A 12436-nucleotide genomic window follows, 5' to 3' on the forward strand; every position below is an offset into this window, starting at 1 on the left:
TAATTTGTGTCCAACTCTTTGTGACCTCGTGGACTGCAGAACACCAGTCTCCCCTGACCTTCACTATCTCCTGGAGTTTGCTCAGACTCACATCCACTGAGTCAGTGATACCATCCAACCATCCTATCCTCTGTCACCAACTTCTCCTCCTGCCTTCAATTTTTCCCAGCATCAGGGTCTTTTCCAATGAGCGAGCTCTTTGCATCAAGTGGCCCAAGTACTAGATCTTCAGTTATACCATGAGTTCTTCCAATGAAAATTCAGGATTGATTTCCTTTAGGATTGACTGGTTTGGTTTCCTTGCAGTCCAAGGGACTCCCAAGAGTCTTCTCCAACACCACAGTTCAAAATCATCAATTCTTCAGTGCTCAGCTTTCGTTATGGTCCAACTCTTACATTTGCACATGACTCCTGGAAAAAACAGAGCTTTGACTATCATATAGTTTTTATCTTTGTCGGCAAAGCAATGTCTCTACTTATTAATATGCTGTCTAGGTTTGTTATAGCTTTTCTTCCAAGAAGCAAAGGTATTTTTACTTCCATGGCTATAGTCACCATCTGCAGTGATTTTGGAGCCCAAGAAAATAAAATCTGTCACTGTTTCCATTTTCCCCCCATCTTTATGACATTAAGTGATGTGACCAGATGCCATGATCTTAATTTTTTAATGTTGAGTTTTAAGCCAGCTTTTTTACTCTTCTCTTTCACCTTCATTGAGAGGCTCTTTAGTTCCTCTTAGCTTTCTACCATTAAGGCTGTATCATCTGCCTATCTGAGGTTGTTGACATTTCTCCTGGGAATCTTGATTCCAGCTTGTGCTTCATCCAGCCTGGCATTTCTCATGATTACTCTGCATATACGTGAAATAAGGAGGATGACAATATACAGACTTGATGTACTCCTTTCCCAATTTTGAACCAGTCTGTGCCCCAAATCCAGTTCTAACTGTTGCTTCTGACCGACCTATAGATTTCTCAGGAGGTAGGTCAGGTGATCTGGTATTCCATCTCTAAGAATTTTCCTCAGTTTGTTGTGACCCACACAGCCAAAGGCATTAGTGTAGTCAATGAAGCAGAAGTAAATGTTTTTCTGGAATTCTCTTGCTTTTTCTGTGATCCAGCTAATATTAGCAATTTGATCTCTGGTTCCTCTACCTTTTCTAAATCCTGCTTGTACATCTGGAAGCGCTCGATTCATGTACTGTTGAAGCCTGGCTTGAAGGATTTTGAGCGTTACTCTCCTAGCATGTGAAATGAGTGCATTTATATGATAGTTTGAACATTCTTTGTCATCACTCTTCTTTGGGATTGAAATGAAAACTGATCTTTTCCAGTCCTCTGGCCATGCTAAGTCCAAATTTGCTGGCATACTGAATGCAGCATTTTAACAACATCATTTTTTTAAGATTTGAAATAGCTCAGCTGTAATTCCATCACCTCCACTAGCTTTGCTTGTGTTAATGATTCTTAAGGCCCGCTTGACTTCATACTCCAGGGTGTCTGGCTCTAGGTAAGTGACTATACCATTGTAGTTATCTGGTCATTAAGACCTTTTTTGTACAGTTCTTTTGTGTATTCTTGCCAGCTCTTCTTAATCTCTTCTGCTTCTGTTAGGTCCTTGCCTTTTCTGTCCTTTACTGTGCCCATCTTTGCATGAAATGTTTCCTTGGTATCTCCAGTTTTCTTGAAAAGATCTCTAATCTTTCCCATTCTATTGTTTCCCTCTATTTCTTTGCATTGTTCATTTAAGAGGGCTTTCTTATCTCTCCTTGCTATTCTTTGGAACTCTACATTCAGTTCCCTTTCTCCTTTGCCTTTCACTTCTCTTATTTTCCCAGCTATTTGTAAGGCCTCCTCAGACAACCATTTTGCCTTCTTGCATTTCTTTTTCTTTGAACAGTTTTGGTCACTGCCTCCTGTACAATGTTACAAACCTCTGTCCATAGTTCTTCAGGCACTCTATCTATCAGATCTAATCCCTTGAATTTATTTGTCACTTCCACTGTATAATCAAAAGGGATTTTATTTAGGTCATACCAGAATGGCTTAGAGGTTTTACCTACTTTATTCAATATTTGCAGTAAGGAGTTCATACTCTGAGCAACAGTAAACTCCAGGTCATGTTTTTGTTGACTGTATGGAGCTTCTGCATCTTCAGCTGCAAAGAACATAATTAATCTAATTTTGGTATTGACCATCTGGTGATGTCCATGTGAAGAGTTGTCTCTTGTGTTGTTGGAACAACGTGTTTGCTATGACCAGTGTCTTCTCCTGGCCAAACGCTATTAGCCTTTGTCCTGTTTCATTTTGTACTCCAAGGCCAAACTTGCCTGTTACTCCAGGTATTTTCTTGACTTCCTACTTTTGCATTCCAATTCCCTATGATGAAAAGGACATCCTTTTTAGGTGTTCACTCTAGGTCTTGGAGGTCTTCATAGAACCATTTGACTTTGGCTTCTTTGGCATTAGTGGTTGGGGCACAGACTTGGATTACTGAGATGCTGAATGCTTTGCATAGGAAATGAACTGAGGACATTCTGTAATTTTTGAGATTGCACCCAAGTACTGCATTTCAGACTTTTGTTGACCATGAGGGCTACATCTGATTTAAATTCACCCATAACTGTCAGTTTCAGTTCACTGATTTCTAAAATGTTGATGTTTAATCTTGCCATCTCCCATTCGACCACATGCAATTTACCTTGATTCATGGACCTAACATTCCAGGTTCCTATGCAATATTGTTCACTACAGCATCAGAATTTACTTTCATCACCAGACACATCCACAACGGGGAGTTGTTTTCCTTTTGGGTCAGCCTCTTCATTTTTTTTTTTTTTTCCTGGAGGCAGTCTCTGCTCTTCTCCAGTAGCTTATTGGACACCTACCAACCTAGAGGGGTCCATCTTCCAGTGTCATATCTTTTAGTCTTCTCATACAGTTCATAGAGTTCTCAAGGCAAGAATACTGAACTGATTTGCCATTCCCTTTTCCAGCGGACTACCTTTTGTCAAAACTCTCCACCATGAAGGTACTTAGAAGCTCCATAACTTCAGTGATCTTGGGAGTCACTCTGTTCCCTGTCTTTCTCAGCTCTACTATTTTTTCTCTGTGTTGGCCATTTGTTTTTCCCATAAGTAAAATTTCTCCATGTGAGAGGATATAGTAATACTAGGTCCACACAAGGCCCTAGTCTTTTAACAAAGCTTAGTGATCTCAAAGGACTGTATTTCTCCACTCTAGCATCTACATGTTAAATCCCATCACTGGGTCAATGATTGTGATTAAAGTGATGGGTAATGTAAGCTGGATGGCATCACGGACTCGATGGATGTGAGTCTGAGTGAACTCCGGGAGATGGTGATGGACAGGGAGGCCTGGCGTGCTGCGATTCATGGGGTCGCAAAGAGTCGGACACGACTGAGCGACTGAACTGAACTGAACTGAACTGAATGTAAGCGAGACCTAGATCAGCCACTCCTCTGGCTACAGAGAGAAAAGAAAGATAGGAAGGCAGGCATGACCACTGGTCCCACCAGAATGACAAGCAGTAGATAATACTTGATTCCCCCAAAAGGATGGAGTTGGCTGTTAATACATGAAATGTGGGTAAACAAGGTTATCAAAATTCTGTTCACCTCATTTCAACCTTTAGCTGCTCAGTTAGCACACCTATAATCAATTCAATGAATGACTTCACCTATAACAGTGCAATTATTTCACTTAAAACATACTTATCCTCTCTCTGAAGGGCACAACCCATAGAAATATGAAGTCATCCTGTTCCAAAGCTGGTCTTTTTGGGTAAAATGCATTTTTCTAAATCAAGTCCAGATGTGAGTCCTCACAGTACCACAACACAATTCTAACTATAAATAGAACCATTTCCATCTTACTCAACAGACAATGTTAGGAAAAAGAGAAACAGTACAAAAAATACTCCTATTTGAAAAGCAAGAAAGGAACAATCACAAGCTCATTCTTGTCTGTTACTGGTGTAAATTAATTGCTTTGACCCATTGTGGGGCTATCACTTGTCCATGTATCTCCATTACCATGCTCCTGAGGGCACAAGGGAACACACCGTGCCTTCACACAGGGCTCTGCAACATAAACAGTACTTAAGAATGGTATTAGTCTTGGTCCTGCAGGCTTTGAGGGCAATCACAGGTGGCTAATTACAAAGCATGGGTTTTCCTAAGAATACAATTATCTTAAAATCCTAGTCATCGATCGGTTGTCATTCAGGGGAATTCTACTCATTAGTAATCAAAAATAAAATGTTGCCATGTTATGCTTCTTAAATCTCTACCATGCCCTTGCATTTTCTGTCTTTCACCAACACAATGGATTCTAGGCAAGACCCTAAATTCAGTTTAATGGCTTTCCTCTTGGCATCCCTCTCAGGTCAGTATTGATCTATATGCCAGGATGGAGGAGTGGAGACATATTAGTCCATTCACCTCCACACTTCTAGGCTGGAACCCTGGGGATGGTGAATGGGAGGATGGTGCGTGCCATTATATAATATAATATATATATATATATATATATATATATATATATATATATTTACATATACACACACATATAATCAGGTAGAGGAGAGAATAAAAAGTATTATTTCAGAGGATTCTGGATATTCCTTCAAATTCCTTCAGGGTTTCAAACTTGTTTTTGGGTCTGTTTCTCATCGCCGTGATCTGTTCCCTTCTTAAGGGCTGGCAAAAATATCCATTAGATACATGATTGTCCTACTCCCAGTAGCCTTGGTATCAAAACTGAATTGTTTTGCAGATTAAGATTATAAGCTTTAAGACTCTAGGCTTAAAGAGTTTTCTCTTAAAAATGAAAAAAAGAAATTAAAAAAAAAATAGTGCTTTAAAGAGGTAATAGAGGCATATGGCAAAAAAAAAAAAAAAAAAATTCAAACAATGCAGTGAGGGGTATTGCTTGTTTCCATTTTCTTGACACTCAAATTCTAGTTCCTTGACCAGGGGCAATCATTAAAGTTCTACATATATTTCCAGAAATGGTCTATATAAGTAATAGTACATTCATGTCTGTCACAATGTGATACCACTGCCTACCCATCAGAGGAACTATAATGAAAATAATTGAAAATTCCAAATGTGACAATAAAGTGAAGAAACAGTTTATTTATACACAACTGAATGGGATGTAAATTAGTGGAGGTGCCTTGGAAAAATGACTTGTCAGGATCAGCTAAAGTAAATTGATGTATACTCTTGTTGTTTAGTCACTAAGTCATGCCCGACTCTTTTGCAACCCCCTGGACTGTAGCCCACCAGGCTCCTCTGTCCGTGGGATTCCCAGGCAAGAATACTGGACTGGATGCCATTTCCTTCTCCAGAGTATCATTCTGACCCAGGGATTGAATGTATATCTCTTGCATTGGCAAGCAAATTCTTCACTATTAAGCTACCAGGGAAGCCCATAGATACTCTATGAATCAACAATTCCACTTGGAGGTATAGAGAGCCAACAGAAATTTGTATACACAAACACCAAAAGACACAAACGTTATTGCTCATAGCATTGCTATTTGCAAAAAAAAAAAAAAAAAAAAAAAAAGCTTATAAAAAGTAGAATAAATTGTGTAATATTCTTACAGTGTCATGTATGGCAACGAGAATGAAAAAACTGCCACTACTGGCAGAAGTTTGGATAAAGATTACAAAAGTAACATTGAATGAAAGAAACCAGACACATAAAAAGAATGTCCTGTGTGAGTCTATTTACATAAACTACAAAAAGAAGCAAAGCAAACCTGTGCTCTTAGAAGTTAGAAAAGTGGTTTCTCCTGAGGATTGACTAAGGGCTGATTGGTATTTGTATTAATACTCAAAATTTGCTAAAATCCATGCTGTTACTGGAAGTATTCTACATAATCATGTATAATCATATATTTAATCCACAAATAAAATGAATGAGGTAGAGTTCTACTTACTGACACTAATATAACACCAAAAATGTAACACTTAAAAAGAAATAGCAGAATAATATATTATCACAAAACATAGCTCTACTTTTATATATACATATACATTTGTAAAACTAAACTTTCAGAAAACTAAGATCATGGCATCTGGTCCCGTCACTTCATGGTAAATAGATGGGGAAACAGTAGAAACAGTGGCTGACTTTATTTTGGGGGGCTCCAAAACCACTGCAGATGGTGATTGCAGCCATGAAATGAAAAGACACTTACTCCTTGGAAGAAAAGTTATGACCAACCTAGATAGCATATTCAAAAGCAGAGACATTACTTTGCCAACAAAGGTCTGTCTAGTCAAAGCTATGGTTTTTCCAGTAGTCATGTATGGATGTGAGAGTCGGACTATAAAGAAAGCTGAGTGCCAAAGAATTGATACTTTTGAACTGTGGTGTTGGAGAAGACCCTTGAGAGTCCCTTGGACTGCATGGAGATCCAACTAGTCCATCCTAAAGGAGATCAGTCCTGCTCTTCGTTGGAAGGACTGATGTTGAAGCTGAAACTCCAATATTTTGGCCACCTGATGCGAAGAGTTGACTCATTTGAAAAGACCCTGATGCTGGGAAAGATTGAGGGCAGGAGGAAAAGGGGATGACAGAGGATGAGATGGTTGGATGGCATCACCGACTCAATGGACATGGGTTTGGGTAGACTCTTGCATTTGGTGATGGACAGGAAGGCCTGGAGTGCTGCAGTTCACGGGGCCCCAAAAAGTTGGATATGACTGAGCAACTGAACTGAACTGATACATTTGAAAGATTATTTAAAATATCATTGGGATATATACTGAACTGATACGTGGCTATATATTGTGAGAAATAATATTCCCCTATATGTATTATAATATCATAAACACTCAATTATATATGTATGCATCATTATATACATATATATGTATACATACATGTATATATGTGCATTCAATTGTGTCCAACTCTGCAACCCATGGACTATAGCCCACCAGGTTCCTCTGTTCATAGAATTTTCCAGGCAAGAATACTGAAGTGAATTGCTGGTTGCTATTTCCTACTCCAGGGGATCTCCCCTACCCAGGGATTGAACCCATGTCTCTTGTGGCTCCTGCATTGACAGGTGGATTCTTTACCACTGGCACCACCTGGGAAGCTCACACACACACACAAAAATGCATATATTAATTATATATATATATATTTTTTTTTCAAGTAAAAAATAAATTAGCCAAGGTGTGGAAGTAACTCAATGTCCATTAATAAATGAATGGATAAATAAAATGTGATATATGCAAATGATGGACTATTATTTAACCTCAAAAAGGAAGCAAATTCCATCATAAGATACAACACTGATGAACCTTGAGAACATTATATAAATGAAACTAGTCCTCAAGAAAGATAAGTATTGCATGACCCTACTTAAATGAATATCTAAAGTAGTCAAATTTACAGAAAGTAGAATCGTGATTTAAATGGCTGGAGTAAGGAAAAGTTGAAAAGGGAGTTGTTGATACAGACTATCATATTTTCAAGGTAAAACGTTCTGTTGATCCATTTCACAACAACATGAATATAGTTAACACTTTCAAATTATAAACTTACCGTGAACTTCCAGATGTTCAAGCTGGTTTTAGAAAAGACAGAACAACCAGAAGTCAAATTGCCAACATCCACTGGATCATGGAAAAAGCAAGAGAGTTCCAGAAAAACATCTATTTTCTGCTTTATTGACTATGCCAAAGCCTTTGACTGTGTGGATCACAATAAACTGTGGACAATTCTCAAAGAGATAGGAATATCAGACCACCTGATCTGCCTCTTGAAAAACCTATATGCAGGTCAGGAAGCAACAGTTAGAACTGGACATGGAACAACAGACTGGTTCCAAATAGGAAAAGGAGGATGTCAAGGCTGTATATTGTTACCCTGCTTATTTAACTTCTATGCAGAGTACATCATGAGAAATGCTGGCCTAGAAAAAGCGCAAGCCGGAATCAAGATTGCCAGGAGAAATATCAATAACCTCAGATATGCAGATGACACCACCCTTATGGCAGAAAGTGAAGAGGAACTCAAAAGCCTCTTGATGAAAGTGAAAGAAGAGAGTGAAAAAGTTGGCTTAAAGCTCAACATTCAGAAAACGAAGATCATGGCATCTGGTCCCATCACTTCATGGGAAATAGATGGGGAAACAGTGGAAACAGTGTCAGACTTTATTTTGGGGGCTCCAAAATCACTGCAGACGGTGATTGCAGCCATGAAATTAAAAGATGCTTACTCCTTGGAAGGAAAGTTTTGACCAACCTAGATAGCATATTCAAAAACAGAGACATTACTTTGCCAACAAAGGTCTGTCTAGTCAAGGCTATGGTTTTTCCAGTGGTCATGTATGGATGTGAGCATTGGACTGTGAAGAAAGCTGTGTGCCGAAGAATTGATGCTTTTGAACTGTGGTGTTAGAGAAGACTCTTGAGAGTCCCGTGGACTGCAAGGAGATCCAACCAGTCCATCCTAAAGGAGATCAGTCCTGTGTGTTCATTGGAAGGACTGATACTGAAGCTGAAATGCCAATGCTTTGGCCACCTCATGTGACGAGTTGACTCTTTGGAAAGGACCCTGATGCTGGGAGGGATTGGGGGCAGGAGGAGAAGGGGACAACAGAGGATGAGGTGGCTGCAGGGCATCACCGGCTCAATGGCCATGAGTTTGAGTGAACTCCAGGAGCTGGTGATGGACAGGGAGGCCTGGCATGCTGTGATTCATGGGGTCGCAAAGAATTGGACATACTGAGCGACTGAACTGAACTGAACTGATCTGGTGGTAAATTTCATGATAATGTGTTTTCTGCCACAATAAAAATTGTAATTAAATAAACAGAAGAAGACAATGGCAAAAATTATACATTAATTCTAAACTTTGCCCTAATCCCTTACCAACATGTTTTAATTTGCTTTAATTTATATAGAGTTGTCTCAATTTTTCAAATGGCTGCAACACATTTTGTTGTATAGAAATATTTCTATGTCAACTCTTATACTGATGAACAGACTTACAAGCATGATTAACAGCTGTGTAAATAGGGGAAAAAAGGCAATAGAAAACAATTTTTTACTCTATCTAAATTTTTTAGAAATTTTATTTTCTCAGACCCAGTTATTCCATTTCCATGAATGTATCCTACAACACATCTCCACACATGTGTTAAGATGTCCGTTCAAGGAAATTGACTGCAGCTTCTTTATAACAGCAAGTTTTGCTTCCAAGTAAAAGGAGGACCATGAACATTGAATTCAACTGCAGAAACTAGTAACCTGACCGTATTTCTCATTGTAGAATGAATTCCTTAAAGGGTATTATTCCGCTTTATCTTCCAACTCACAATCTTCAGTTTCCTTAATGGGATAGCCATTTTCTACATATTTTTTTCGGTTAACATTGGTTCTTCCACTCTAAGGACAGAAGACAATGGCTATGTTCTACTTACAGGAACTCTAGGTTGAATATTTGCTTTGTGCTTTGGAACTTGGTGATATAGCATACACCATGGAATAAAGATTGCCGGGAGAAATATCAATAGCCTCAGATATGCAGATGATACCACCCTTATGGCAGAAACAAAGAGGAACTAAAGAACCTATCAATGAAAGTAAAAGAGGAGAGTGAAAAAGCTGGCTTAAAACTCAACATTCAAAAAATGAAGATCATGGCATCCAGTCCCATCAATTCATGGCAAATAGATGGGAAAACAATGGAAACAGTGACAGATTTTATTTTCTCAGGCTCCCAAATCACTGCAGATGGTGACTGCAACCATGAAATTAAAAAATGCTTGCTCCTTGGAAGAAAAGCTATGACTAACCTAGACAGCATATTAAGAAGCAGAGACATCACTTTACCAACAAAGGTCCATCTAGTCAAAGCTATGATTTTCCCAGTAGTCATGTATGGATGTGAGAGTTGGATCATAAAGACTAAGTGCCGAAGAATTGATGCTTTTGAACTGCGGTGTTTGAGAAAACTCTTGAGAGTCCCTTGGACTGCAAGGAGATCAAACCAGTCAATTCTAAAGGAAATCAACCCTGAATATTCATTGGAAGGACTAATGTTGAAGCTGAAGCTCCAATACTTTGACGCTAAGAGACAACTCATTGGAAAAGAGCCTGATGCTGGGAAAGATAGAAGGCAGGAGGAGAAGGGGATGACAGAGGATGAAATGGTTGGGTGGCATCATGGACTCAATGGAGATGAGTGAGCTCCGGGAGATGGTGAAGGACAGGGCAGCCTGGCATACTGCAGTCCATGGAGTCACAAAGTGTTAGACACAACTGAGTGACTGAACAACAACAAAAAGATTTATACATTTAAAAAATATATATATCAAGTTATTTCCTAGTTCACTTCATTTCCATAGGCCTCAAATGCTCATCTGCAAGATAAAGAAATTACTTTTAACTAATTCAAGAGATCTGCCCACCACTTCTAGGGCCATAACTTCTTGCAGAGGGTCCTAACTAAGTTTCTTTTCAATAGCAATGAAAACTGACTTGAAGAAAGAGGCTGGAAGGTTGTATTTATCTTGTATTTTTTATAACTCTGTTGTCAAACAAGTGGATACAGCAGACACTTAATATGTCTTTACTGTTGGGGATGATGACAGTATTTTTACTGCTGTCTTTGCAATAAGACAAGTGGAAAATGAGTTCAGTATCAGAATAACTATAAAAATACTTTACTAAAAGTGCAACAGTATTAGTAAAAATGGCAATAACAATTTAAAAAAATTTTTCTATACCAGAGACAGTTTAACCTTTTACATAAAAGGTCATATATCTCTAAACATATAAATAGACATCATAGGATAGGGCCCATATATTTAAATAATGAAATTAGGATTCATAGAATTAAAGTGAGTTATCTAAGAACACACAGCTGTAGAGAGTAGCTGAGATACAAGTCCAGATTCCTCTGGCTTTGGTTTCTCTCACCACCATGTCATTACATCATGCTGCTTCAGAAAAAGATAAGGCTCTGTACTTTCTAATTATATGTTAAGTAATATCTAATTTTGAAATAAACTTCTGATGGTTTTGTATGCTAATAAGAGAAAAATCCATCGACATAGTGGCCAGGTCTTCCTATTAGTGAATGTGCAGCTATTTAATAAGAAAATCTAAAATACTAACTTAAAAATTTAAAACATATTAAAAAATTAAAGATTTTAAAATTAAAAAAAAAGAAAGAAAAAAAAAAGAATGCAAACTAAAGAATGCATACTAAAATATCATTTTAGACCTAAAAAAAAAAAAATATTTAGAATTCTTAGTTGAAACTATACATTAGAAACCAAATGACCCAACCTCCGGTCACAGGGATCATGTAAAGTTGAGCTTTGAGTCAAGCATGTTTGCTTACCCAATTTGGTATATGTTAAGTGGCATGTAGCTTCCATAAATATAGAGAGCACCAAAGGTCTTCACCACATCAGAGTGTGGGTAACACTTCATTTCACCAAACATAAATATAATATAACTTCTCTATTCTATATTTATGGGGCAGGTGTTGACCATATAATAGCAAGTTTACTAAAGAATGTCAACTGGCAAAGTATACCCCGTGAATGATATTGGTAAATACAGTAGTTTCATAAGGAAAATGTACTGCTTATTTCTGTTTTCCAACCAAGAGAGAAGGTCACAGCACATAGCAATTACCTTGAGGCTCTTTGCTTCACGAAAGGTGGCTTCCAATTTCATGACCACAAGTCTGGAGAATGCAATCAGTGTGGTCGTGGTCTAAGCAGGACAACCTTTCAACTCATCATTGCCAATCAGAGCAGAGCATCCTATTTGGGAAGTGTAGTAGATCCCATGCTGCAGCTTTCAGAAAAGGAAAAAACTAGCAATCTCACTGAGGCCACTGTGAAAACATGGCCTTACCATGGTAGCATTAAGCTGTTATTGATGCCCCTTAGCTGAAAAAAATAAATTAGCTTTATAAAATAGAACTTTTAACTTAAATGGAATTAACTGAGACATTTTTACTCAAACTACATCAAAACTGAATATTTATTTTGTATAATATGTACAAGCTGCTTCTTTACTCTTTTAAGATAATATATAATATCACCATTTAATTTTTGAGTATTTTGTCATAAAGTCTGCTTAATAAGTTAACAGTAAGAAAACTATTCAAATACAATGGAAAACATTCTGTATTCTGAACTCTATTATTAATGTCTTAATTATATCCTTGCACTCTTCTGCAACATTGTGCTGAATAAAATTTCACACGATTTAGAAGACTGATTGTTGCTCATTTATTTATCTAATTGCTATTAAGCACCAAACAAAGTTCTAAGTATATAATGTGTGACTACTATATTAATTAAATTTCTACAGAGAAATGGAAGCAATGGGGGATGGATCTGTACATATATCCCAAACATA

The sequence above is a fragment of the Capricornis sumatraensis genome, chromosome 5 (assembly GCF_032405125.1).
Source record: "Capricornis sumatraensis isolate serow.1 chromosome 5, serow.2, whole genome shotgun sequence".
NCBI lineage: Eukaryota > Metazoa > Chordata > Mammalia > Artiodactyla > Bovidae > Capricornis > Capricornis sumatraensis.